General features: G+C 37.8%; 1 long non-coding RNA gene across 1 annotated transcript; it reads left to right on the forward strand.

Moving 5' to 3' along the window:
• Positions 1-4424: 4424 nt before the first annotated feature.
• LOC120536244 lies at positions 4425-27632 on the forward strand. Its single transcript, XR_005635083.1, has 3 exons — positions 4425-4484; positions 4961-5089; positions 27264-27632. It is a non-coding gene; the product is annotated as an uncharacterized LOC120536244 (long non-coding RNA).
• Positions 27633-27931: the final 299 nt, after the last annotated feature.

Below are 27931 nucleotides of genomic sequence, written 5' to 3' on the forward strand. Positions count from 1 at the left end.
GTGACCATAAACCCTTGTTTTATATTAAACAGGGCAAGGAAAGAATCTTTATAAATTAAAGATTGTATTTAACCAAAAAATACAAAACTTTTGGGAAGTGCTCTAATAAGGAAAAAGGCACAAAATTATTTCTCGAAAAAGGAAAAAAGAAAAGTCCTGAGTCTTCCCAGCACACTTATATAACTTGAGGGAAAGCTCAGGAGTCGTGATATAAGAGATGGCCCCACCTCCTGAGGCTCCACCCACAATGAGCAAGGAACATAACATCATTTAAGGAGAAAGTACACAATTACAGAATTAGAATTGAAACCAACAGAAATAACACAAAGACATGAAAAATAATAACTCAAAATTATAAAAACAACAATAAAACATAACAAAACATTTTCACTGATGCTGTTATGGTGTAGTTAAGCATGAGAAAAGAAGAGAGGTTTGAGACCAAGAAATGAAAGCAGGTGGAATATGAAAGCTAAAATCATCACAGAGACAGAGAGATCAGAGAAATCAAAAATAACTAAGCCAAAATCATTAACCAACTTTCTAGTAGAAAAGCACATGGAGGAAAACTGAAATTAGAAAATCAGATCTACAGTAAGTAACGGCAGCACGGTGGTGCAGTGGTAGCTCTGCTGCCTCGCAGTAAGGAGACCTGGGGTTTGCTTCCTGGGTCCTCCCTGCATGGAGTTTGCATGTTCTCCCCTTGTCTGCATGGGTTTCCTCCCACAGTCCATAGACATACAGGTTAGGTGCATTGGCGATCCTAAATTGTCCCTAGTGTGTGCTTGGTGTGTGGGTGTGTGTGTGCCCTGCGGTGGGCTAGCGCCCTGCCCAGGGATTTGTTCCTGCCTTACGCCCTGTGCTGGCTGGGATTCGCTCCAGCGGACCCCCGTGACCCTGTGTTAGGATATGGAAATGACTGACTGACTGTGATCTAAGTAACATTACACTTTGAGGGATTTTAGATAATTAAATATGCATCATGTCAACTCAAGTCAAGTTGAGTCAAGCCGCTTTTGCTGGTGTATAATGTGTTGTGTTATGTCACATTGTGTAAAAAACACTCCCCAGTCACCAGAGCTAGCTAACAACCGACTCACCATATAGTCCTAAGGTACTTCATAGGAACAATATCATTTCCACAAGAAAAAATGTAACTAGCATTTAAAGAAGACCAGAACATAATTTAGAAAAACAGTGACATTCGAAACAGAACCGTAACATCAACATAACATGTTGCCCATATGATGAGGGCTCTGGATTCAGATACAGGGTAAGTAAATTCAAATGCTTCTATGATTTGTTTCAAACTTAAGTTTGAAAAAAATCAAGTTTACATTTCTTAAAGACAAGCCTATTAATATCAACTTCTAAACATTTTACCCTTTTGTTGGACTGGTTTCATTTACTGCTTTTCTGTAATTAAGACAGGATTACATTTGTTCCAGGTGTAACAGTCACAAGATGATGCTAAAGCCTGAAAAGGACGCCATTCCTCCACTTAGTTCTCTAGGCCAGTGATTCCCACGTTCAGTACTGGATGACCACTGTGGCTTCAGATTTACATCTCAACCTGTTTCACAATCAGTCAGTCATTTTACCTTGAAATGATGTAATTGTTTAATGAGCCAGTCTTCTTTTTGTTTTATCTTCTTTTATATAATATTAAAAAAAACACAATAGTGTGAAATTTTCATTTATAATACATTTACAGTAGAAACATCTGCGTTTTTGCCATAGCACATAAGTCTCTTTTGTCATTTTCCTGTTAACACAGTTTTTGCTTCCTTAATGGCATTCTAATAATGATAATTAACAATGAATGAAGTACACACCGGGACAGACAACAGAGAATGGTAAAAGGCTGAACTTATGTGAGTGTCAGACCCACTAGTGTGCTCATTAGTAAATACTTTAATAGCCAGGACAACTAGAAAATTGGAATGAAAATCATGATAAGGATGATGAACATTTTAAAATAAAGATACAAACATTATTGTGTCTCCATGTAACATACACAAATCAATACACATTTAGAAATCCAGTTTGGTCATCTTTGTAAACACAGATACAGTTAAATGACAGCTTGTTTAACTCTTTGAGGCCTGAATATTTTGTTTTGAAAAACCCAATCCTCCAAAAAGCACACAAAGCTATGGTTTGCTGTGTGCTGTGGCCACCAGTTCATCGGGAATGCATGGCTGGTTGGCTGCCAGGCTGTCTACGCATTAGGAGGGTGGTCGTTGTGCATCACAATCTGGTTTGTACCTCTTGTCATTGTTACCGTAGGTATGTCGGCTACACCAACCTGTTCAGCAACACGATCAGCTGGGAACCGATCAGCTGATTCTAGTATCTCACATTTGTTTTCGATCACAAAACTGGAGTCTGACAATTGTAGGTGTAATACATCAACAATATGCAAAACATCATCCACGGAGTATTTTGCTTTATGCAGTTTGCTTCGATCTCTCACCAGATGTCAATGCCATTTTCGCTAGTGTCTGCTCCTCTCAGGGAATCTCGGTCAAACCAATGAAGCTAACTTTCCTTCTAGCAAAGAGAGTCCAACTAAAACATAACGGTGGGCTTTGTCACCGTTTACAGTTGATTACCACCGTCAGCCCCTTCTTTCGACAAAAGTCGACATCCGACCCAGAAAGAGTTAATTAAGTAAGGAGTCCATCCATCCACCCATTTTCTAACCCGCTGAATCCGAATACAGGGTCACGGGGGTCCGCTGGAGCCAATCCCAGCCAACACAGGGCACAAGGCAGGAACCAATCTTGGGCAGGGTGCCAACCCACCACAGAAGTAAGGAGTCAGATTATATAATTTGAATGTGACAAATAAAATTTGTTTTAATTTGATTAAAAGCAAAGGAATAGATGGTTGATTGGGATGAAAACCTGCAGCTGCAGTGGTCCTCCATTACCGAACTTGGAAACCATTGCTCTTGCGTAATCCCCAAATTGAAGTCAATTTTATTTAACACAATAAGACGACCACTTCAATTCAGACTAAAGACTTGTGTCAGTAACGTTAACTGTTATTTCCCAATAACACCAAACATTTGTTGTAGCAGTCTTCAGGGACAGGCAGAGATATTTCTTTTTAATTAAGGTTCTGTAGATAAAGAGGGGTGGCACGGTGGCACAGTGGTAGAGCTGCTGCTGCTACACAGTAAAGAGACCAGGGTTCACATCCAGGGTCCTCCCTACGTGGAGTTTGCATGTTCTCCCCATGTCTACATGGGTTTTGTCCAGGTGTTTCGATTTTCTCCCAAAGAAATACAGGTTAGGTGGATTGGTGATCCTAAATTGGCCCTAGTCTGTGATTGGGGTGCGTGTGATCACCCTCCGATGGACTGGTGCCCTGTCCATGGTTTGTTCCTGCCTTGCCCCCCAGGCTTCAGAACTTCCCGCCACCCAGTTCAGTACCAAGCAAATTGTGAAACTAAAATCTCAGTCCTATCAAATGTCAAAACCTTATACAACAACCAAATAGTGAAATCAAAAAGGAAAAGTTTGGAAAGTGGGTGAAAAGATCAAAAGGAAAGAATAACAGATCTAAAGTAAAGATATCTACCCGCTTTCTACAAGACTTAGCTCAAAAAAGGGCTCTGCCTTCAATGTGGATCACATCAGTAGTGCATACACTCAAAGAAAATCCATGAACAAAAATAGCCAATAAAAGTACATATCAATTCACGAAAATAATGTTAAATTACAAAATAAACCATTTATAATATCTAATATTGTATTCAATCATTTTATTGCCTTGATATTCTGGCTAAATACTGTGCATTCAGGGCTGCAGTTCTCCCCACTTAGTTTTGCTCCTGCATATACAGCACAGATGCTTGTTTAAAAATGTACGTTTTTCACATGTGGGTAGACCCTGTAAGACTTTATAGGTATACGTGAATGGGAGCGTGGGAGCCAGTTTGCCCTGAGGCAGTCTGCCTACAGCCCATGGATTCCTGCTCCACAGGGTCTCACTCTTTCTCATTATTCTTTAAACAGTGAACTCCAGGTCAGATCCCCCAGCCGAGTTTTCCGGCCTGCCATATTGTCTCTTTGGCTCAGCTGTTTAAAAAATGTTGAATATCAACAAAAGCATTCAGCAGTGCATTGTCAACTTTTCTATGAAGCAATCTTGGTTGAATGAGATGGTCCCAGCTCTCATAGCTTTGTCTGTCAGCGCTGCGGATCCTAGACATTTCAGGGTGTGCTGTTTCTGCTGCTAGAAAATAAGGATAAAATAAGCATCATCTTGATATACTGTTATCCACAATAAATTAACAATTTCTTTCTTTTTTTTTTGTATTTGGTAAGTATCTATAGTTAACAACTTTCAAACAAGTGCTGCGGTTCACTGCCATATTCTAGTAAGGGCTGGAATGTTTTCTGTCATTGCAGGACCTTATTCAAGACCTGAGTGCCTTCACATCGGGGGGCAAATTAAGTGTGCATGCATGAGAGGTATGGTACATTATCTCCCTAGGAAAAGTTATTAAACTTCTAATTTTTAATTGGTGCACTAATCCTTAAATGTGCTCTGCATGTGTGTACGGAATGATCCATTCGGAAATGTCCTGTTCATGAAACTGTACCATTTGTAAACTACAGACATAAAAGGAAGACTTTAAAGCTACAGGCTGAGACGCTTTTTTAACTTTATTACACAGTGTATCATGTATGTTAAAGCCTCTAATGGAAGAATGTTATATCTTTTAAATTACTATTACTTTTAATTATTTTGAATATGATAACACATACAATAATTATAACTGTAATTCAGTAATTTCTTTGTTGCACTAATTTTTATAGGTTATCTTGTATATCCAAAAAAGAATAATTCTTCATAAAGAGACCACAAAAGCATTTATTTAATCTGAACTAAAAGGTGTTTACATATAATACCTATTGTAATAAATAATATCTGTTCATGTGTTCAGGGTAGACTGAGATTTTGAAAGTGTCACTAAATAGTTTGCCACGTACTTAACAGACGGAGCAGCTGTCGGCTGTCAGCCCTGCCGAGTCCTCGGTGAATGTGTCCATCTCTCCTTTTTCCACTGGCCACAGTAAGTAGCCTTGATGTTAATCGTGATTATCTTTTACAGTGCTCAGTTATATCTTCTGTGCTCAGCTAATGTCAATCATTCAAATGGGTGTTTTTGTATTTTCTAAAATGCATATGCACTTCAGGTTATATGTGCAGAAACCCCTCATCGCATTAAAGTTAGAAACTGACAAATAGGATGTGCATCGTAATTTAAATAATGCTTGCAATTGAGAAGAATATACTGTGTACCTGCACTGTAAAGGTGAGGAAGCCTTTTTGCTTGGATGACAGTTTACAATTAATAATAACAACGGTAATAGTATTAGTTTTCTTTTTCTTAAAACAGAGTTATTAATAGTATGTTTTAAAAAGGGTAAATACAAAATGAAACTGGACACAACAGCTAGTCTGAAGAATTGTGTAGAATAATATTGAATGAGAGAGCATCTGCATTAGCTCAACTGTATGATAAACACAAGCAAACGAGACGAAGACAAAACATTTTGCCAGTTTATGTTTCATCACTGTAGCTCTCGGGAGGCCACAATGGCTGCCTTTTTCAGTAGTCAATGCAGAGATGACCGGCTAGATTAGTGAATCGTGATCAGGAAGTATAATCTGTCAAAGGGCTTTGCTTTTTTTGGTACAACAAACACTGGAGCCTGCAGACATACAGCTGATAATATTAGTGTGTTTATGTGTGTGTAGATTTTTAAAAACATGTCCAGAAACTTTTTATTCTATACACGCTGTGCAATGTTGCTTTGTCTTATAGATACTTTGGCCTACGCTATTTTGAAAAGATTTGCTTATCTTTAGGAGATTAAGAAATACTACAAATCAGGAATAATTTAAGGAATATTGGAGATGTTACGTCCTAATGATGTTACTGTTTGTGTCTCCAGTTCTTAAAGTTCTGGCACCTAATCCTGCTCTTTGTTTTCACACACAAGGGAGTGCTGTAATAATTTATGCTACATGATTCAAAATGTTTTTTAAGAAACAACAGCATGTGTTGGTAATTCTGTTTTCTGCCAATATATTTCCTGTTCAGTCACTTTAACCTTGGCTTGGTCAAAATTATTATAAACCATAAAAGTAACAATAGGTGAAAAGAATCAACTGGCTAGGAACGTTTGAAAAGGCTGACCATTTGTGTTGTGAATAACATTTTACAAATTTGCATTGGTTTAATTAGAGATTTAATTAAAGCCCACAGCCCTTGGCGAATAATGGAATTACCCTTGTTGTATTGGAGTAAAATGATAGCCTCTTATTAATAAACAAGACATTCATTAATTCGTGGCCAAAGAGGATGCCACCCATGCGGTCATTTAGCAATTCCTTGATGGGCAGCTTTGTCTGAGAGCTCTAGTGGGCAGTTACCTCGCAGAACACCACTATGGTCACCGATTCAGTCTTTTCTCGGCAGCATTGAGATGTCAGTCTCAAAGCCTTTCAGCTGTCAGCCCCACAGTTTCTGCACTCGCTTCTTTTCTTTGCCACTTTGAAAAAGCCAGCCTGCCTGCTCTCTACGCCCGCGTCTACCAGCTAACAAAGGCTGCTGTTACCAACGCATGTTTGTATTCGATTTTCAATGCATTACAAATAGCATTTAATGGGAAACATGGCTATCCTGCGAAATACAAGATTGAAGTTTTGTTCCAGTGCAAAATAACAGCCATTACTGGCATTAAATTTTGCAACACATGAAGCACACTTGTTTCGATTAAAATTTCCATTCACCAGTAATTTCTTTTAATACTTGTTCATTATTTTAAATGCTCACTCAGTCCTTCTTTAATGGCCTTTATGATAATGTCACCATAATTGCAGGCATGTTCACTTCAGCTATGCAGTGATTATTGATTAATACTTTAGAGTCATTACAAAAAATAATACAAATTGATGAAGATGGATGTTTTTATTGCCTCATTCAGTCAATCAGTTAATGAGGCAGTTGGTATTTTTCATAAAAGGTATCCACGTGCCAAAAGCTTATCATATAAAGCTCAGGAGAAAATAAAGGAATCATTTCTCAGAACTGATAAGAAACTGAGCTCCAAAATGCATGCAATACAAAAGCCAAAGTCATAAAAACCACAAGAAGGTGCTATCACTGAAGTAAATTTGTCCTCATTTGTGTGCCATTATATATTTTACTGCCTTGGTACTGACCAGCCTATAGAAAATCATCATATCCATTACAGAGTTATGTGGAGCTGGAGTCTTTCTCTGTAGCATCAGGAACATGTCTATCACATGCTATGACAATTTCATCCATTTGTCTACAATTTGAATTATTGTATATTAAGATGGACAGTTGGATTAACATATTCCTAGGTTGTATAATTTAATATTCCACTTAATCTAATTTAGTGGCAGGGAAGGAATCACAGTTAGCTCCGCAGTATAAAGCACAAGGCAAGAACCAGCCCTGGATGAGGCTCCTGTCCCCACTCATGATAAGCACCCTGTTGCAATTCTGGCAACACAAAATAGTGAAAGACTTTCAAATAGACCCACAGATACATGTCAGAATCCTCACTGGCCTGCCATAATTTAGGTCTCACCCCAGGTAAGCTCGAACTTGATAGGTTTTTGTAAGTCCAAAATATATTTTACCGAGGAGAGAAACTGTAAAAACTCTGGATGTAAGACAATCCCAAAGTAAGAGTCTTTAATAAAGGAAGGATTTATTTAACAAACTAAAAAAAGTAAGAATTTGCCTTAAAGGCAATCTGGAGCAAAATAAGTTCAAAATGAAATCAAAAAGCAAAAGCAAAAGCAAAAAGCAAGCAGCAAAATTCCAAAACCAGAAAATTACAGATAATTCATTCCAGAATAACAATCAGACAATGAACTGCTTGGGGATTCATTTATAGGCCATAGCCCTCATGGGGTTCAACCTACAAAATACAAGGAACATCAGAGAACACATCATACATAGATAATAAATAATAAATAAAAAGAACAATATTAACGTAAATTATATAACACACATGAAAACAAACTTGAAAATAAAAAAGGAGAGACAGAAAAGGAAAATTCACATAAGCCTGTGAAAAATTCCTGGCAAAAACATAACACATCCACACTCACATGGAGACAATTTAAAATTTAAAATCGACTAAAGAGATATCAAAGAAAAAAAACAAAACAGAGTACTGAGGGACGAATGCACACAGTCACAAGGTGAATACGTAAATGTCAGAGAGACAGAGACCATCAATCAATCAATCAATCAACATTTATTTATATAGCACATTTTCATACAAAAAAATGTAGCTCAAAGTGCTTTACAAAATGAATAGAAAAATAGAAGACACAATAAAAGATAAACATAAGTCAACATTAATTAACATAGAATAAGTAAGGTCCGATGGCCAGGGTGGACAGAAAAAAAAAACTCCAAAAGCTGGAGAAAAAAAAAAATCTGTAGGGGTTCCAGACCAAGAGACCGCCCAGTCCCCTCTGGGCAATCTACCTAACATAAATCAAACAGTCCTCTTTGTATTTATGGTTTTCATGGAAGGACCTGATGATGATAGTCACGTAGACTTCTGGCTTTCAGTCCATCAATGTTGGAGCATCATGATGCTTTGAGTAGGTGGTGGTGGCACAGGCCGCCACCACAAAGAAACCGGAAAAAGAAACAGAAGAGAGAGTAGGGGTCAGTACGGATTTTAGAGCCACTATGAATAGTTATTATGATGAATTGAACATACCATGTGCTAGCGGGAACGCTAGGTGACATTTCTAAGCAAACGATGTGAGTGTGAGATATGTTACATTATACTTTTACAACTCTATCTTTATTTCTCTTGCAGTTCATTTTAATTCAACAGTACTTTTTCGCGAGAAGTAATATAGCATTGCCAAACCTTAAATGGCAACAGTAATGTAATAAACCTCTCAGTGACAATAAATGATAGCAACACACTACCAGAAGGTGTATGAACCTGGAAGAGGAGCTCTCTAGTTTTAACTGAAGCAGAAAATAAAATGGGATATTAATTAAAAGTCAAGAAATATGTCTGTTCATCTGCGGGCTCTTTGCTTGTGACACACTGTGACTTATTGTGCTGATAGTAAATGCATTTCCCTCTGCTAAAAATATTTCATTAGGCCCTTTTCATTGGGTTTTGAAGATTAGTAATCAGATATTAAAGTCTAATGAGATTTTCTCTTCTGATCTGGGCACATTTCTCATAAAGAAAAAGAAAATGTGTTGCATCACATCTGGTTATTTAATAAAATCTTTTCAAGTGAAAAGTATTTATATCATGGCATTAAATCTTGTTTTCCTTATTGTAAAAATTATCGACTTATCAAAAAAATTGTATTTTTGATTTTTCAGCTTTAAAAAATCTTGTCAAGTAAGTTTTGCTTGCCCCATTGGAAGGTATTTTTGCTAAATTTAATTTTTTTTCTCTAATACTTGTATCTGCATTTTTTGCAGTGTAGGCAGCTCATTTTAAGTAATCACTGGGAGTACTTTCAGTGTTTCAAAGGCATCGCCCGGGGACACTTCCAGGTAAGGCAGGAGCCCTGAAAAGTAGGACTCACTAGTCCCCACAGCACCCCTTGGCAGCATCCATGGAAGCCAACAGGGTTCAGTCAAAGATTTCCAACTCCCATGATGCCCTGTGGGAATCTAGGGTGCTGAGATAACACTCACTGTATGTTGTCTCCTCCTGCTCTTCCACGTTGAGGGTGTCCTGGTTGGCAATGGGTCCCAGCCATCCCTCACAACTTGAAGCTGCCAAAAACAAAGTGATACAGGCACTGGAGGAGTTGGTTATAACTATCCTGTAGACCCTCCAGGATGGATGAAAAGGTAACTTAATCAATGAAGAGTAACTAACTGGATAGACTCATTCCTTGAGTACAAAAGGTCTGTGCTGACCATCTTGGTGGTCTCCTCTGTCACCACAATAAAAAGCACAACACACTCCACAGCTCTCTGGGGTCAGCAATTTATGTTTCCTGCTTCTGAAGTTAGCAAAGATTTAGAGGACTGTGATGACATGATAATGAAAAAAAGGAAACACAAGAAATTCATTTGGTTGAGAGAATGGAAAAAACAACTGTAAGACAGTAAGGTAATCTAAGGAGTGGGTTTTATTCTGCATGGAGTTTGTTGTATTTTTTCAGTTCTTTTTCTTCTTTCCCTTGACCTAAAAGATCTCCATCATAAAGAAGGAAATACAGCATTGTCTGCTATATTTGGATGATTTCCTCTAAACAAATAAAAGCACAAAGTTGGCAAAAGCACAGAGGTATACACTTCCATCAATTCCAAATCTGCTTGGATCAGTGCTGCACTGCAAAGAATGCATATACAAATATTAGACAAAAACTGCAAGTGGTAGTTGTTTTTGCTTTTATTTAGCAAAAATATCTGCCAATGTAAGCAAAATTTATTTGACAAGATTTCTTAAACTAAGCTAAAAACATGTATATACAAATTTTTTGATAAGTTAATAACAAAACTCACTAATAAAATAAGGAAAGCTTCACAAAGACAGCAAGGTATCAAACCAGAGTTAGAGAAGAAGTACACAAGTAGAGCTAAACACTGCACCATCATGCTGCCACCACAATTTGGCAATCTCAAGAGATTTGACAAATAAAAGTACTATGATGCATTCCCCTTGTATTGGAAGGTGTGTTGAAGGCCTTTGTTATGTCTCTTTCTCTGTTCTATTTTATTTTGTTGCCTGGTTCACATTGACAAGCTTAGTTGTACTGCGTGACCTGATTGCCGGTGACTGACACCCATGTTATGTGAGGTATGTTTCCCTCTTGCTCCAAGGCCAGGATATGCAATTGTTTCCATAGTATTATTATTGGAATGAAGGGAAAAGGAAATATTTATGCATTTGTCAGTATTGCTAGTATGAAAAGAGCTTGTCAAATGTCTTAGAAATCTTTTTATTTCTTTCTACCTTTCTGTTAACATAGAAAACAAAATAGACCTTAATTCTTTATTCCCATTTTGGGAACAGGCATTTTAAACCAGCTAGATCAAATGGCAGCATTTAAAGAAAGTTCTCCTAGCTAAATTTTAAAAGTTTCAAGTTTTTTAGCCAAAAATCTAAAACATTATATATTTAGTCTTAATGATAACATTTTTTCAAAAGGTAGCATGATTCTGTGTGAGTTTATGCTGCCATTCAAGAAACAATTAAATTTAGAAGTTAATTTATTCAATTCTGGCAATACTGCGTTAGAAGTCCCCACCATTGTTAGAAATTAGAGAAATTCCTGTACACAGTTATTATATATTGGGCAAAATCTGTTTTTTTTTTCCACTTTAGTTTACTTACATATAACTCCATGGAAAGTATAATGAATGGGTGTGATTTTGCGTTATTTCATACAGGTACAGGATTTACGTATTTTACGTGTCCCTGAAAACACCTTGGCTGTTTTTGGAGCAATGTCTGTCTGTGTGTTTCTGGGTGTCAGGATAAGAGGCACTAGACTTCATAACTCACTGAATCACAAGGCTGGCATAATTGCTAAAATTGCAAAATGCGAAAAGTTGATTGATTGAAAGTAGCATCACACCGGACGGTGAGATAATGATGTTGTGTTTCATTTTGCACATATTTTGCTGCAAACTCAGCACAATAGAAAAATGAGAATATAACTTTTTCAACAAAATATGATTATTCTATTTCTTTTCACATAATGAAAAATACTTTACTATAAAAAAATCTCAGCTTTATTAAAGAAAAGGTGTGTTCAGGAAAAAAACAGATTTTTCCAATAACAGCATAATTTGTATGTGCAAGATCAATGATCTTACTTTTTTTTATACAGTTAAAGGAAAAAAGAAAAAGCCAAACTGTCAATGCCTCTCTCTTTAACTTCATCTGTCCATCCTTCCTTCCATCCATTGAAATGGTTTAATGTAATTCCTGTTTTTAGTGCCGGGACCTATACTGGTTATATCAAAAGAATGTACTGAGTAATACAACAGAGTAGCCTGTCACAATTAGCAGATAGGCAGAGTAGTAAAGTTTGTGTTTGTGTGTCTTTTTTGTCTTCAGTGAATAGCAATAATATAATTACAAATGTAAACTGAGTATATATATATATATATATATATATATATATATATATATATATATATATATATATATATATATATATATATATATATACATATCACCCAACATTTAAACAACAAACAGGTGAAGTAAATAGCAATTCATTATACAATGGCACCTGACAAGTGCTGGGATATATTAGACAGCAAGTGAACAATCATTTCTTGAAAATGAAGTGTCAGAAACGGGAAAAATGGAGACACATAAGGATCTGAGAGACTTTGACCATGGCCACATTGTGATGGCTAGATAACAAGGTCAGAGCATCTCCAAACTGGCAGGTCATATGGGGTGTTCTCAGTGTGCAGTGGTTAGTACCTACCAAAAACGGTCCAAGGAAGGACAACCAGTGAACCACTGATAGGGTCATAGGCGCCAAAGTCTTGTTGATGCATGTGGGTAGCAAAAGCTATCCCATCTTGCCAGAGCCCACAGAAGAACTATTTTAGCACAAATATCTTAATACTGGCCATGAGGGAAAGGTGTCAGAACACAGAGTGCATCACAGCTTGCTGAATTTGAAGCTGTATAGCCAGAGAAATTTTGAGTGACCATTTTAGTCAGATTGACCATGCTGACCCCTGTCCACTACTAAAAGTGCCTACAATGGGCAGGTGAGTGTTAGAACTAAGGACCTTGGAGTTCCTGAAGAAGGTGGCCTGATTTGCTGAATCATATTTTCTTTTCAATCATGTGGACAGTCATGTATGTTTGCGTTGCTCACCTAGGGAAGAGATAGCAGTGGGATGCACCTTGGGAAGAGGGCAAGTCGGTGGTGGCAGTATGATGCTCCGAGCAATGTTCTGCTGGGAATCCTTGGGCTCTGGCATTTATGTGGATGTTACTTCACGTACCCCTACCTCACCTACTTAAAGATTATTGTAGACCATTGACACCCATGGCATTGTAAAGTGTTATATGAGATGGGTAAGCAATCAAGTCATAACCATCTAGAAATTAATCTTGTGCTTCAGAGTAACTAAGGCAAAGTTTAATCCTTTAAAAATGATGGACTTCAATTACTTAGGTAATGAGGATATATATTACATTAATACTCGAGTGAAAGTGAAAGGAATGCATACATAAAAACTCTGGATTTCCTTAGGATGTAATAGACATATTGGAAGCAAGGATAATTTTTTAAGTAATCTCTAAGTAATATACCAAAACATGTTTGCATAATTCCAAAAATAAAATATACAGAAGAAAAATATTTTAACAGCCATCCTGTATGTAATGAGTTGAACCCTTTCATGTGCTTAGCTTGTTGAGGAGGCTGATGACCATGGGTAAGTGAGAGGATGCTCTGCATGATGTCAGATGGGACAGTTTTAAAATAAAGAGGACATCTGTGTAATGGCTATTCAATCACCCACTTCTTTGTCCTGGGTTTATGAACTCCTGCGATTTTCTTCAATGGAGTGATGAGTTTAAAATTCCATCAGCAGCATAAAAAAATGGTTATACTTCATTTGTACAATTATAATTTGGGATACATTCTTCCATCTACACACTCATCTATTCATCCAGTATGTGAAGGCACTTAATCCTAGTAGGGGTCACTGGATTGGACTAAAGATTTTTAAAAAATGTAACCAATGAATAGAGGATTTAAAAAGTTGCATACATATAAGGAAAACATTTCTTTTACAAGTAAGAGTAAAGTTAAAATGAAACAATTGAACAATAATTTATACATATGCTTAAGAATTTCAACACATCACATAACATTATCAAATCCACTTGATCCAAGAGTCCAAGGTCCACTGCAGGTCAGTCCACTACAGTACCCAATTCTCCTCCAAATGCCTACACAGGACAAACTTAGAGTCATAATTTAATTTAATACAAGAAATCTTTATAGATAGTTAGAGGAGGACCTATCAGACACAAGGAGAACATTCAGGCTCAATATGGGTACTAACCAGGTACTGGATTTGAAACCAGGATTCTATTATTAAATCCATGATGCAATGATGCCAACCACCAAATCTTCAACAAATATCCATAGCAAATGCCTGAGCCACATTTAGCAAACGTTGTTAGTTTCATTTATGAATTATACATTGTATCCCAAATTAGAAAGAATAGATATTAAAACATCCATCCATTTTCCAACCTGCTGAATCCGAATACAGGGGTCTGCTGGAGCCAATCCCAGCCAACACAGGGCACAAACCAATCCTGGGCAGGGTGCCAACCCACCGCAGGACACACACAAACACAATGTAGAATCGCCAATCCACCTAACCTGCATGTCTTTGGACTGTCAGAGGAAACCCATGCAGACACAGGGAGAACCCGGGTCTCCTAACTGCGAGGCAGCAGTGCTACCACTGCGCCACCGTGCCGCCCTAAATAAATATTAGATTAAATATTCGACTAAAAAGAAAAATGAAATGTAGCTGACAGTGTTCCAGAAAATTTCAGAATTATCACATTGAATTAAACAACTATGAAAAGAATACTTTTGTCCACCTTAAATATTTGCCCTGTTCCAATGAATGAAGTATGTTTTATAGATAGATAGATAGATAGATAGATAGATAGATAGATAGATAGATAGATAGATAGATAGATAGATATGGGTTTAACAGAAGCTACTTAAATAAATAAATACACACACACACACACACCCAGGCACACATACGCACACTATAGTAAGAACACAAATCACAATGTCAGCATTAAGTAGGCATATTGCTGTTAGTTTAAAGGAGCCCCAGTAGCATTACTTGAAGAACTTCTGCTGAATTAATTCAGTGGCTGAAAGCAAAAGCCTATTTGGAGCCTTAGGCGGGATGGACGGATGTCGCCCCACGTTATCAATAGCTGGTAGTTTGTATTATTAGACTTTGATGACTTTTGTCCCTCTTAGTTTCTGGAGCGCACATTCTTTCAGTAGCACAAACAGCACCCTTTTGTGTATGTACTGTGGACTTTAAAGGGCTTAATGTACGAAATGTGTGCACTTTTACTTTAATAAATGGTGTTTACGTCATCAGAGTTCATTAATATCGTCCTTCTGATAATGGCATCCTAGTACTCAGTGTTTCAGAGCGAGGATGTGCAGCATTGTTTAAAAAGGCAATCAGTTGTGTGTTCATTCATTCTTTCGCTACAACTTCCAAGAGGTCCAGAGTAAATCCCGTAACTCAGCCTGCCCTTTTAATTAACTTGTTGATTCAGAGGGCCTCTCTTGAACTGATGTTACCAGCCCAGCACACTACAGAACAGAAAATTACACTTGCCATCACAGAAGACCCTGCTCATCCCTTTCTTATATAGTTCCTTTGTTTTCCGAGACCAGCTCAACCTGTCATTAATGTAACAGTACTTGTAGGAGTGCACCACCACTACATCCATTCCATGAATATTGACCAGACACAGTCAATAACTAGTTCCTTGGTTTTGCTGATGTTAAGATATAGACAGCTCTCTTTGTTGTGGTGGGCTGGCGCCCTGCCCAGGGTTTGTTTCCTGCCTTGTGCCCTGTGTTGGCTAGGATTGGCTCCAGCAGACCCCTGTGACCCTGTAATTAGGATATAGTGGGTTGGATAATGGCTGGCTGGCAATTCTCTTTGTTCCAAGAAGCAAACTTCACTTGACATAGTCCTTGAGTCTCTCAAACTGTAGTCTGCTTGACAGATAGTCCATTATCCAAGATATTATATCCTCATCCATCTGTGTATCTATGAGTTTAACCACTGTAGAAATCAAATACATAATCCTCACATAAGCCAAGTTTTTTCAGATGAGACTAAGACTTGTGGAACAGATAGAGAACTGCATCCATCCTTCATTCCAATCTTTGTCCGATATGCACACTGCAGTGGTTCCAGGTGTTGAACCAAAAGAGGACTCATATAGCGCAGGATCAGTCTGTCAAAGGTCTTCAGGATGTGAGACATAAGTGCCACTAGTTTGTAGTAATTAGGTGAAGAGGTGACTGTCTTCTTTGGAACAAGAAAAGTACAGGATGTTTTTCCACAGCAGTGGCTCTTTCAGCAGCCTTAGGGAGAGACTGAACAGGTGACAGAGGACACCGCAAAGTTGGTCAATACAGGCCTTAAGAACTTGTCTCGTTTTTTTGGCCTTGCAAATTTTTGTAGTTCAGAAACTATATTTTTAAGGAAGTATAAAATATAGGATATTCAGACTGGAGTTATAACCAAAACAAGTAATTTGAATTCATGATAAAAGAAGAATTTCTTAGGTAAAAGGTTTATTGGCTTACGATCAAGTGTAGCTGATATCTGAATCAAATCAGGTGTCAGTTGAAGACACGTAAGATCTCTTGTAGGCTTGGGACAATGAAAGGAATGTGTCACATTTGAAAGAAACAGAGCCAGAAAACAAACAATGACAAACAGAGCTCCCAGTCTGGTGCAAACCATAGTGAACAATGTGTAGCTGTGAAACTACAAGAACAAAGTGTCTCACAGAATCTCTGCACAATGTATGAAGGCCATGAAGACAACAATCCAATTTCTTCCTTTGTGTAACAATAATGTTATCTTTTAATCAAATTAAATTAAAATAAAAATGCTTGGAATCATTTATAGAAACAGAAGGATTTATACAATATTGCCAGAATTGTATTATACTAAGATGCTCAAGATCATGTATGCAAAAAACTAGCAGCATAATCATAAACATTATTTTAACATCCAACACATATCAAAGTTATACAATTAGGAAATATACACTTGTTTTAGTTATGGTATATTGTTTATGTTGAGCTCTTTTAAGAAATACATAATTTTATTTATACAATATAAAATTTTCTGGTCATCCCTTGCCGCCCATACCACATTTCCAATTATTATCCTACTTTCTCTTCTCATAAATAATATTATACAATTCTAAGGTAAAATGCCATGCTGGGATTTTCTGTTTTGATGACCTTTATTTAGTTTTTTTTTTCAAATTTCATAGTAAAGCTACTGCAAAACATGCAGGGTCTTTCAAAACTCTCCAGGCCTCTGATTGCACAGTAAAGACAGACATCCTGTAGAGTGGAAGCTGAAGACAAAGCCAGAGCTTGTGGCCAATGGAGTCTGGAGATGAGTAGCATCTCTCACAAGTCAGACCCATTCCTGGGTAAAATTTTAAATGCTTAGCTCTGAGCTTACTGAGCTTTGAGAGGTTTCAAAGGTGTACAATCTGAAATTGTTTAAATACATGTTTATCACAAATTGATCATATTTTTTATTTGTAGGCAAAGTATCCTTCAACTCATCACTCATGACTATACATATAGGGGCTTCTTCAAAGTGTTGCTTCAACATATATCATTTTGTGTCAACCTCAGGGGGCCCTTGCCCACCTAATCAAACTGCTTGACCCATCCATTAATATTTTTTAATGACAGTAAAAAATATTCTTTTGTATAAATAAACTGTATGCATTTTTGTGGATTACAGGAAACTAAAAGCCATCCTGTATGTAATGAGTTGAGTCCTTTTATGTGCTTAGCTTGTTGAGAAGGTTGATAGTTGCGGGCAAGTGAGAGGATGCTCTGTTTGATGTCGGATCGGACAGATTTAAAATCAAGAGGATATCTGTGTAATGGCTATTCAATCACCCACTTTTTTCTGGATTTACAAGAAACTTAACAAGCAAGTTTTAATGAAATATATTTTATTTAATTTCAATTATTTTGAAATGAGTGCTTTCTTAAAATTGTTCCTCGGAGCCAAGAAGGAAGTTAATTTGATTTTATATTGGAAATTCACGTTGACCAGTGCCTGCCCACAGAAATGCCAATACCCAGTGTAAGATTAGATTGGCTGCAGTGTCTGGTCTACTTTAACTGAGGCATATTGCAAAGATAAAAATCTCTGATGTGTATTTCTACCTGTCACAAAGATGTTTGAATGGTGTGAAAATATCATCTATAAATAATTTACTATGGTCTTGACAGAAGCTAAATACTGGAATTTTCAATGAATGTTAATCACCTGATTTAGTTTATAATTAAAAACATCTAATCAAAACATTGTCTGTATCAGTATCAGACTCCAAGTGTGTTTTAAATCACTGGACTGATGGTTTAGTTATTACATTTTTTGAGGTAATGGGGAACATAAAACACCATAAGAAAAGGAGGAAATATTATTCTCCCTTTTCATGTTAATCTATGTAGAAACAAACTTCTTTCTGTCCTCTGCATCTTCTTCTGTTACACCCATCACCTGCATGTCCTCTCTCACCACATCCATAAACCTTCGCTTAGGCCTTCCTCTTTTCCTTTTACTTGGCAGCTCTATCCTTAGCAATCTTCTCCCAATATACTCAGCATCTCTCCTCTGCACATTTCCAAACCAAAGCAATCTCACCTCTCTGACTTTGTCTCCCAACAGTCCAACTTGAGCTGACCCTCTAATGTACTCATTTCTAATCCTATCCATCCTTGTCACACCCAATGCAAATCTTAGCATCTTTAACTCTGCCAACTCCAGCTTTCTGGTCAGTGCCACCATCTCCAACCCATATACCATAGCTGATCTCACTACAGTCCTATAGACTTTCCCTTTCACTCTTGCTGATATCCGTCTCTCACAAATTACTCCTGACACTCTTCTCCACCCATTCCACCCTGCCTGCGCTCTCTTTTTCACCTCTCTTCCACAATCCCCATCACTCTGTACTGTTGATCCCAAGTATTTAAACTCATCCACCTTCGCCAACTCTCCTCCCTGCATCCTCACCATTCCACTGACCTCCCTCTCATTTATACACATGTATTCTGTCTTGTTCCTACTGACCTTCATTCCACTCCTCACTAGAGCATATCTCCATCTCTTCAGGGTCTCCTCCACCTGCTCCCTACTATCGCTACAGATCACAATGTCATCAGCAAACATCATAGTCCACGGGGACTCCTGCATAATCTCATCTGTCAACCTGTCCATCACCATTACAAATAAGAAAGGGCTCAGAGCTGATCCCTGATGTAATCCCACCTCCAGCTTGAATGCATTCATCACTCCTACTCCTACTCCCACCTCACCAGTGTCACACTTCCCTCGTACATATCCTGTACAACTCTTACGTACTTCTCTGCCACTCCCGACTTCCTCATACAATATCACTGCTCCTCTCTAGGCACCCTGTCATATGCTTTCTCCAGGTCCACAAAGATGCAATGCAACTCCTTCTGGGTTTCTCTATACTTTTCCATCAACATCCTCAGAGCAAACATTGCATCTGTGGTGCTCTATCTTGGCATGAAACCATACTGTTGCTCACTAATCATCACCTCACGTCTTAACCTAGCTTCCACTACTCTTTTCCATAACTTCATGCTGTGGCTCATCAAATGTATTCCCCTGTAGTTACTGCAGTCCTGCACATCCCCCTTATTCTGAAATATTGGCACCAGTACACTTCTTCTCTACTCCTCAGGCATCCTCTCACTTTTCAAGATTCCATTGAACAATCTGGTTAAAAACTCCACTGCCATCTATCCTAGAAACCTCCATGCTTCCACAGGTACAGTATGTCATCTGGACTAACGGCATTTCCATTTTTCATTCTCTTCATAGCTGTCCTTACTTCCTCCTTGCTAATTAGTTGCACTTCCTGATTCACTATCTCTGCATCATCCAACCTCTTCTTTCTCTCGTTCTCATCATTCATCAGCCTCTCAAAGTACTCTTTCCATCTGCTCAACACATTCTCCTCACTTGTGAGTACATTTCCATCTTTACCCTTTATCACCCTAACCTGCTGCACATCTTTCCCAGCTCGGTCCCTCTGTCTAGCCCATCGGTACAGGCCCTTTTCTCCCTCCTTAGTGTCCAACTTCTGAAACAGCTCATCATATGCCTTTTCTTTAGCCTTCGCCAACTCTCCCTTCACCTTGTGCCTTATCTCCTTGTACTCTTGTCTACTTTCGACATCTCTCTGACTATCACACTTCTTCTTTGTCATCCTCTCCCTCTGTATACACTCCTCTATTTCCCCATTCCACCACCAGGTTTCCTTTTCCTCCTTCCTCTTTCCAGATGTCACGCCAACACCCTTCTTGCTGTCACCCTTTCTACATCTGCTGTAGTTTCCCAGCTGTCTGGTAACTCTTCATTGCCACCCAGTGCCTGTCTCACCTCCTCACTAAACTCAACCTTGCAATCTTCCTTCGTCAACTTCCACCATTTGATCCTTGGCTCTGCCCTCACTCTCTTCCTCTTCTTGATCTCCAACGTCATCCTACAGACCACTATCCTGTGCTGCTTAACTACACTTTCACCTGCCACCACTTTGCAGTCTTCAATCTCCTTCAGATCAACTCTTTTACATAGGATGTAATCTACCTGTGTTCATCTTCCTTCACTCTTGTATGTAATCCTATGTTCCTCCCTCTTCTTAAAATACGTATTCACCACAGCAATGTCCATCCTTTTGGCAAAATCCACTATCCTCTGACCGTCTTCATTCCTCTCCTTGACAACATTCCTACCCATCACCTCCTTGTCTCCACTGTTCCCTTACCAACATGCCCATTGAAATCCACTCCAATCACCACTTTCTGTCCTTTGGGTACATTGTTCATCACTTCATCCAACTCACTCCAAAAATCTTCTTTCTTGCCCATTGCACACCCAACTTGCGGTGCATATGCACTAACAACATTCATCATCATACCTCCAATTTCCAGCTTAATAATCATTACTCTGTCTGACACTCTTTTCACCTCCAAAACATTCTTGACATACTGTTCCTTCAGAATAACTCCTACCCCATTTCTCCTCCCATCCACACCATGATAGAACAATTTGAATCCACCTCCGATCCACCTGGCCTTACTCCCCTTCCATTTAGTCTCTTGCATGCACAATATATTAACATTCCTTCTCTCCATCATTTCTGCTAACTCTCTACCCTTACCAGTCATACTGCCAACATTCAAAGTTCCTCCCCTCAGTTCCACTCTCTTTATTTTCCTCCTCTCCTCCTGACTCCGGACACATCTCCCCCCTCTTCCTCTCCTTCTTCTTCTTCGGCCAACAGTTGCCCAATTTCCACCAGCACCCTGTTGGCTAACAGTACTGGTGGCGGTTGTTGTTAACCCGGGGCTCAACCGATCTGGTATGTAAATTTGTATTATTGTCCGCATATTGATTTTGCAAAGTTTTACACCGGATGCCCTTCCTGACATAACCCTCACCATTTATCCGGGCTTAGGACCAGCATGAAAAAACACACTGGTTTGTGCATCCCCTGTGGCTGGGAAACTAAGAAAGAAAAATAAATCAGTATAAAAATTCCATAAAATAGCACCAAATTTGCTATGTCGTAGATTTCTGACGTAGTGATTTCCGCAATAAGGCAATTTATTATTCCAAATAAATAATTGCCTAAAGCATTTTATGAACAGGAATACAGCTGCTCAGGAAAACCACTAGAAACCCAAGAGAGCTCCTCTGAGTTATAACCATTTTCATAAACCAAAAAATATACTCTTCCCCCAGCATGACAAAAATTAGGGATCTTCCGCATCACATATAAAAAATATCAACATTTTACATAGCTAAGAGATGTATAGAAGACTGAAAATGGAGAGAATTCAACAGCAACAGGTTTCAAAAGTGACACCTGGAATGATGGAAATAATAATAAAGAACAAGTCCATGTGCATCAATGAGAAGAACAAAGTGAAAAGCCTGACCCTCAGATAAAGAAACAAAGTCGGATCAGTCTACCACCTTATATCCTGCTCTTCTACAAATACATTCACACTGTGAGCCAAGTATGGCATGTTTTTCTATCATGAGCTTGTTCATAGTGCTTTACCGCACTAAAGTACAGAGTGAGAAGAACATTTTATACAACAGGATCATAAAAGAGGTACATTTAAAGTTTAAAGGAATGCTAACTCTTATTAACACAAGAATTTATTATAACAGTTACCAGGCTATCGTGGATAATTCTGAACACTGATAGCTTGTGCTAAAGATAAATTGTGACATATTAACATAAGAGGTTGGATAAACAAGAGAAGAACATCATCAATTCATCATGCCTGTGTGATCACCTAATAGTTAACTTGTCCTAATTTCTTATCCAGATACTTTTAGAAGTTGTCATTGTGGCGCACTCAAAAAAAAAAGAGTGTCCACAATAGTTTTTTTTTTTATTAATGTACTAAATCACCAAAAGTGAGGCTATTTAGGAAACAATAGGTTCCTATTGTAGAGTGGACCGTGAAAAAAGACTGTGGAATGGATTGCAGTGAAGGGCCGGGCTTCTATCTGCTCCTAAGACGCAACATGGACAATGAACTGAAAGCAGTGTGCTCTCATTGCTGCTCCACTTTACCTATATTTCACAGACAGAAGACTTCAGGGCCAGATCCCTGGATTATATCACCATTGAAGTATGGTGGGTTCAGTTTCAGACCTGGTTAACATAGCTTATCCTCTGGTGGAGGCGAAGTTTGCATACACTTCAGGATTGGTTGCTTTGTCATTTTTGTTGCTGTGGCTCACTTGTAGGGCCCATAACATCATGTTTTCCACTTCAGCTACATGACTGGATAGTTTGTCAGGCATTCCTCTGACTCTTTGTGTGAAAAAGTGCATTCTGGCTTCAGTCCTTGAGTACATGATTCACTATTTACTCAAAAAGAATTCTGCTGGTTCAACTTTATCGGTGCCTTTCAGAATTTTGAAGATCTGTATTAAGGATCCATGAAGCTCTCTCTGCTTAGTGAGTAAAGATGTTAAAATTGCATGTTGACCTTTAGTCATGGGATACACATAGATGGTCTCCTGTGCACAGCTTTTAGCGCTACTATGTCTTTTAAATAATATGAGAACTGCAGACAGTACTCCAGATTAAGTTAGTGTAATAGGCTATGATTTAGAGTCAACAGCTTTTATAATATAACCTAACATTTTATTTGTCTTTTAAAACTGAATAGATGATGGGAATAGTTCGGCAATATAAACCCCCAAATCCTTTTCAGAGGTCGCCTCCTTGCAAACCAGCATCTCTGACAATGTTTGAACACCTTGTATTTATAAATGAATGCTTCTTTAGTCTATAATGTTTCACACTTTTCTACATTATTTTGAAATTTCCAAGACTTCTATGGTTTTAAAAAATGTCCAAGTCTTTTGGAACTGTTTTTTCCAGCCCCCTTGGTATCTTCTATTTCTCCAGCTTTAGTTAGAGCTGCCAATACAGGTTACTAACGAAACCGAAATCAGAGTCCTTAACTGACACTCCAAAGACTCCACTGATAACCTCACTCCATATTCCACACTCTGTCTCTGGCCAATTGACCTGCTAGAAATTCAGTTTTATAAGTTACCTGTGCTGAAAATAGCTTCTATGCTTCACAATGAATATTTGGTGTGGAATTCTGATCAGGGCTTTTTGATTACTCTACTACACTGCTTCACATCAAAACCATAAACGCACTAGTCTCCCTCCTGTCATTTCAGAAGTCCTTGTAAACCAAGTCTTGTCCCAGTGTTTTTATTAGATAGATAGATAGATAGATAGATAGATAGATAGATAGATAGATAGATAGATAGATAGATAGATAGATAGATAATTTATTAATCCCAAGGGGAAATTCACATACTTCAGCAGCAGCATACTGATAAAAAACAATATTAAATTAAAGAGTGATAAAAATACTGGTATAACAGACAATAACTTTGTATAATGTTAATGTTTAAACCCCCATACCCCCCCACCCCTCACCCCCACCCGGGTTGAATTGAAGAGTCGCATAGCGAGGGGGAGGAACAATCTCCTCAGTCTGTCAGTGGAGCAGGACAGTGACAGCAGTCTGTCTCTGAAGCTGCTTCACTGTTTGGAGCTGATCCTGTTCAGTGGATGTGGATTCTCCATGATTGACAGGAGCCTAACTAATTAATTAATTAATTATGTTTATGGATTGAAACTGAGACATTATTCTTTCGCAAAAATTTTGAAAGGTAGAAAGAAACGATACATCATTATGACTTCCAGAGTGGGCCCATAATCTGGAAGTGAAGAACCTGCGACGCTGCTCCCTAGTGAGCTAATTCTTGTTTCCTTTTCTGATAAGAAAGAAAAAAAGATAAATTTTTATCTTGCCCTTGTGACAATAAGCAGATTTTTATTTTTTAATAGAAATGAATGCTATAATCAGTGCATCTTAATAGCATGGCAAACCACTGAGATTTTAGTGTATTCTAAGCTACTTCAAAAACAGACATTATATGAGACACATATTAAAATCAAGTAAATTATGTCAAATTACAATAAACTGATGTTAAAAAAATGTACTGACACAAGCCCTGTTGTAATTAATCTATTTGTCAAATATAGAAGTTACTGTTTCACATCTGTAAACTGTCAATAATTTGAAACACTGCACTCATGGCCACAGTAGCTGCAGATTTTTGTTCAAGTTATTCAAACCAGTTTGTTCAAGATAAAATTACCCATTATTTTTTTTATTACCAATTAAAAATGCGATTCAAAATTAAAGGTAACCAGCACACTGAATCTAATTTTGCCTGCATTCTGTATCCTCTTCAATAACATTTTCAGAAAGAAATATGCAAGAAAAATGATGAAGAGAGAAGCAATAGTATTCTTTTAGAATGCAAAACATTTGAATGTTGTTCTGAGAAAAGCACAATCAAAATAGTGAAAAATAAGTGCACTAGCAAATTGAAAAATTGAATTGTAAATCATTTTTAATGCTGTGTTACGGTGGCAGTTATTATCACATTTTAACATTGGACTGGTTACACACAAGTCACAGGTATCTGATGTGTACGCAGGTTAATATCTTATGTTGTCCTTGAGCACCGGCATTTGAATTTAAGTATCAAAGCAACTGAAACACAATTGTATTGTAGTCTATCAAGTAATAAATGTTTGTGTAGCACATGCTATATTTTTTTCTTTGATGAGACAGATGATGAAATACTGTAATTTTTTCATCTTTGCAATTTTATTATAAAGTGATAAAACTTAACATTGAATAAGTCAGTAAAACAAAAATAATTCAGTATTATATGAGAGTTTAGAGAAAGCTGAGGTTCAATAAAAAAAAAAGCTTACATCATATACCAGCATGGTAAATAATCAACTCCCAATTCATTACCTGCCCCATCCATGCACGTTTTTCTTTCAGAGATAAACAGTATGTTCTTTGTCAGAATCTTTTAAATGTGGAAATAAGTAACAAAGACTAGAAATGGACCAAAACTCTATCATAGGTTCAAGAAGCAGATGATTATTAGATCGACAGCAATGAAAAAGCTAAGTATCTGCTGCTCTCCGAGAACAAGTCTGCCTGCTTTTGTTCAGTCTAGGGTTCCACATATGGCCAGGTTGACACAAATCTGCTTTCTGTTTTGATGCATATCCTTGACTAAGACCAACTTTTTTGTAATTAGAAACTGAATGGTCAAGTTGGGTGAGTAACAGAATGTAAAAATGTAGTAAATTCAACAAGATAGAACCATGTGGTTTATTGCCATGAATTTCATTGCATATAGATTTATTCCTTAGCATACTCTTTTATCTTAAGCAACTTACAAAAGAGGTCAACATAATCCACTAAACATCTGTATGGGGGACTGCTGAGGGACAAGTGTTACAGGACACGGTTACAAAATTTTGTTCATCACAAACGAAGAGCTTTACACCAAACTAGTTATTCTTTCCTTTCCTTCCTTTCCTCCTTACACCACAATTCAGTTCAATGCAGACATCCGAAGACATTTGAAGTCCTGTTTTATGATGACCCTTTTATAGGATTATTACTTTTGTATAAATACATTATGCTTTACACTTTTATATTGTATTGCTGCTGAATGGAAGTGAACTTAATAAAAAAAATAATTAAATACATTTCGCTGAGGGGTCATTTGATTTGGTTTACTAGCTCCTTCATACATGATCTTCTGCTAAGTTAGTGGCACCATTATTTAGTACAAATTCAAATATAGGTGCCAACGGACATTGCAGGTGTGCAATAGTGAGAGAAAATAACACTTATGTGGCTTGGAATGAGGCATGGCTGTGAACATCAGACACACTCCATAAAGAACAGCTACCCTGCTGGGGTTGTCACAGGTACATGTTTAGCTTAGAAACGGAAATGTCAACACCAGTCATGAATTTGAAACCTTTCTCAGTCACTAGAACTCCGTTTAATGCAGCTATCATAGGACAGGTTGTCAAAGATTTGTTAGAAACTGACTTTCCATCGATCAGTTCATTCATTTTTTGCCACATATCTTGGTCTGAATTGCAGTGGCAGTAGTCAGATGCCCAGATGTCCCTTTTCTCTGCCACCTCCTCTGACTCCTACTGGGAGATAATGAGGTGTTTCCAGGCCAGCATGGGATATATAATGTCTGTAGTTTGCCCCAGGTTTGCCTACCAGTGTCCTCCCAGTTAGACACACCCAAAACACCTTCCCAGGGATGTGCCCAAGAGTCATCCTAATCACTTGCTCCTTTTAATGCAGAACAGCAGCTCTACTTTGAAGTCTTCTGAATGTCTATGCTCCTCACACTGTCTCTATGGCTAAGATAGTAACACACTTATTTTGATCTGGAATTTAATAATTAATACTTTTTTTTTTAATAATAATGTTTCTACTCCTGCAGGGTACAGTGTTTGTATTCCTTATCTTTATGTTTTGTCTTGACAAGAATGGGATTTAGCAGACAGGATACAATGAGCTCTGCGTTCTGTGGTTTCATTTTCAGCACCAGATTTATTCTCTGTTATTAGTTGACTGACTGTAGTTACTGGAAGATTATTAGTGGCAAAATCAAATGCAATCCAAGTTTAACACATAATATTTTTGTCTTGATGTTTTGGTGTCATAATTAAAAAGAAGATATGACAATGATTATTGCGTTTCAATATGGCATGCATTACTTGTGTGAATTTGCAAAGTAATACAAAGTTGTACTGTATTTTAATTCATGTCCATTAGATCGCACAGTGAATGTGCTTTAACTAAAAGCATTCAATAACAGAGATCTTTTCAATAAATCCTCCATCTATCTTTTTCATTAACAAATTGTTTTTCCATTACAGGGTTGCGAGGGGCATTAGGTGCAAAGAAAGTCCAAGTTCCTGACAAACTCCCAGGTCACTTTAGGCATTCGTAATCAGATTGGATCGATTTAAAGTCAGCAGCTTATCTAGCATGCATATGTTTGGGATGGCAGGAAATCACAGCACCTGCAGAAAACCCATGAGACTCAGGAAAAAACACAAAGACTCTCCATGGAACTGTAAGGCATCAGCTCCAACCTTTGGATCTCCATTCCACTGCTGCCTAGAGGTAAGAAAGAAAATAATAGTCCAGACATCAGCATTTCTTTCTAAGAGAAACAAAATCACAGTGGCAGCAGACAGAATCTCATGCTGCCTATAGACATTATTCCTGTTCTCCATAACAATTCAGACCACAAAGAACAACTTCAGAAGTGAACATATATTCATTGAGAGCAGAGTTTCCTGTTTTCATGCATTTGCTAAAGTTCTAAATGACAATGTTCAGTATTTAATTCAGTAACTTAAACTACATCTGGATTTTTTGATGTCATGTCCCCAAGATCACTTTCGGTTGCATTCACAATCATTGGCCAAGGTGAACGGACGACTGCTCTGGTCATATTATCCATTATCCTGTCAACAGACTGAATCTGACCCAGCTTTCCTATAAAGTAGGGAACCATGCTTAATTAAATCATCAGTAA

The sequence above is a fragment of the Polypterus senegalus genome, chromosome 10 (genome assembly GCF_016835505.1).
Source record: "Polypterus senegalus isolate Bchr_013 chromosome 10, ASM1683550v1, whole genome shotgun sequence".
Taxonomy (NCBI): domain Eukaryota; kingdom Metazoa; phylum Chordata; class Cladistia; order Polypteriformes; family Polypteridae; genus Polypterus; species Polypterus senegalus.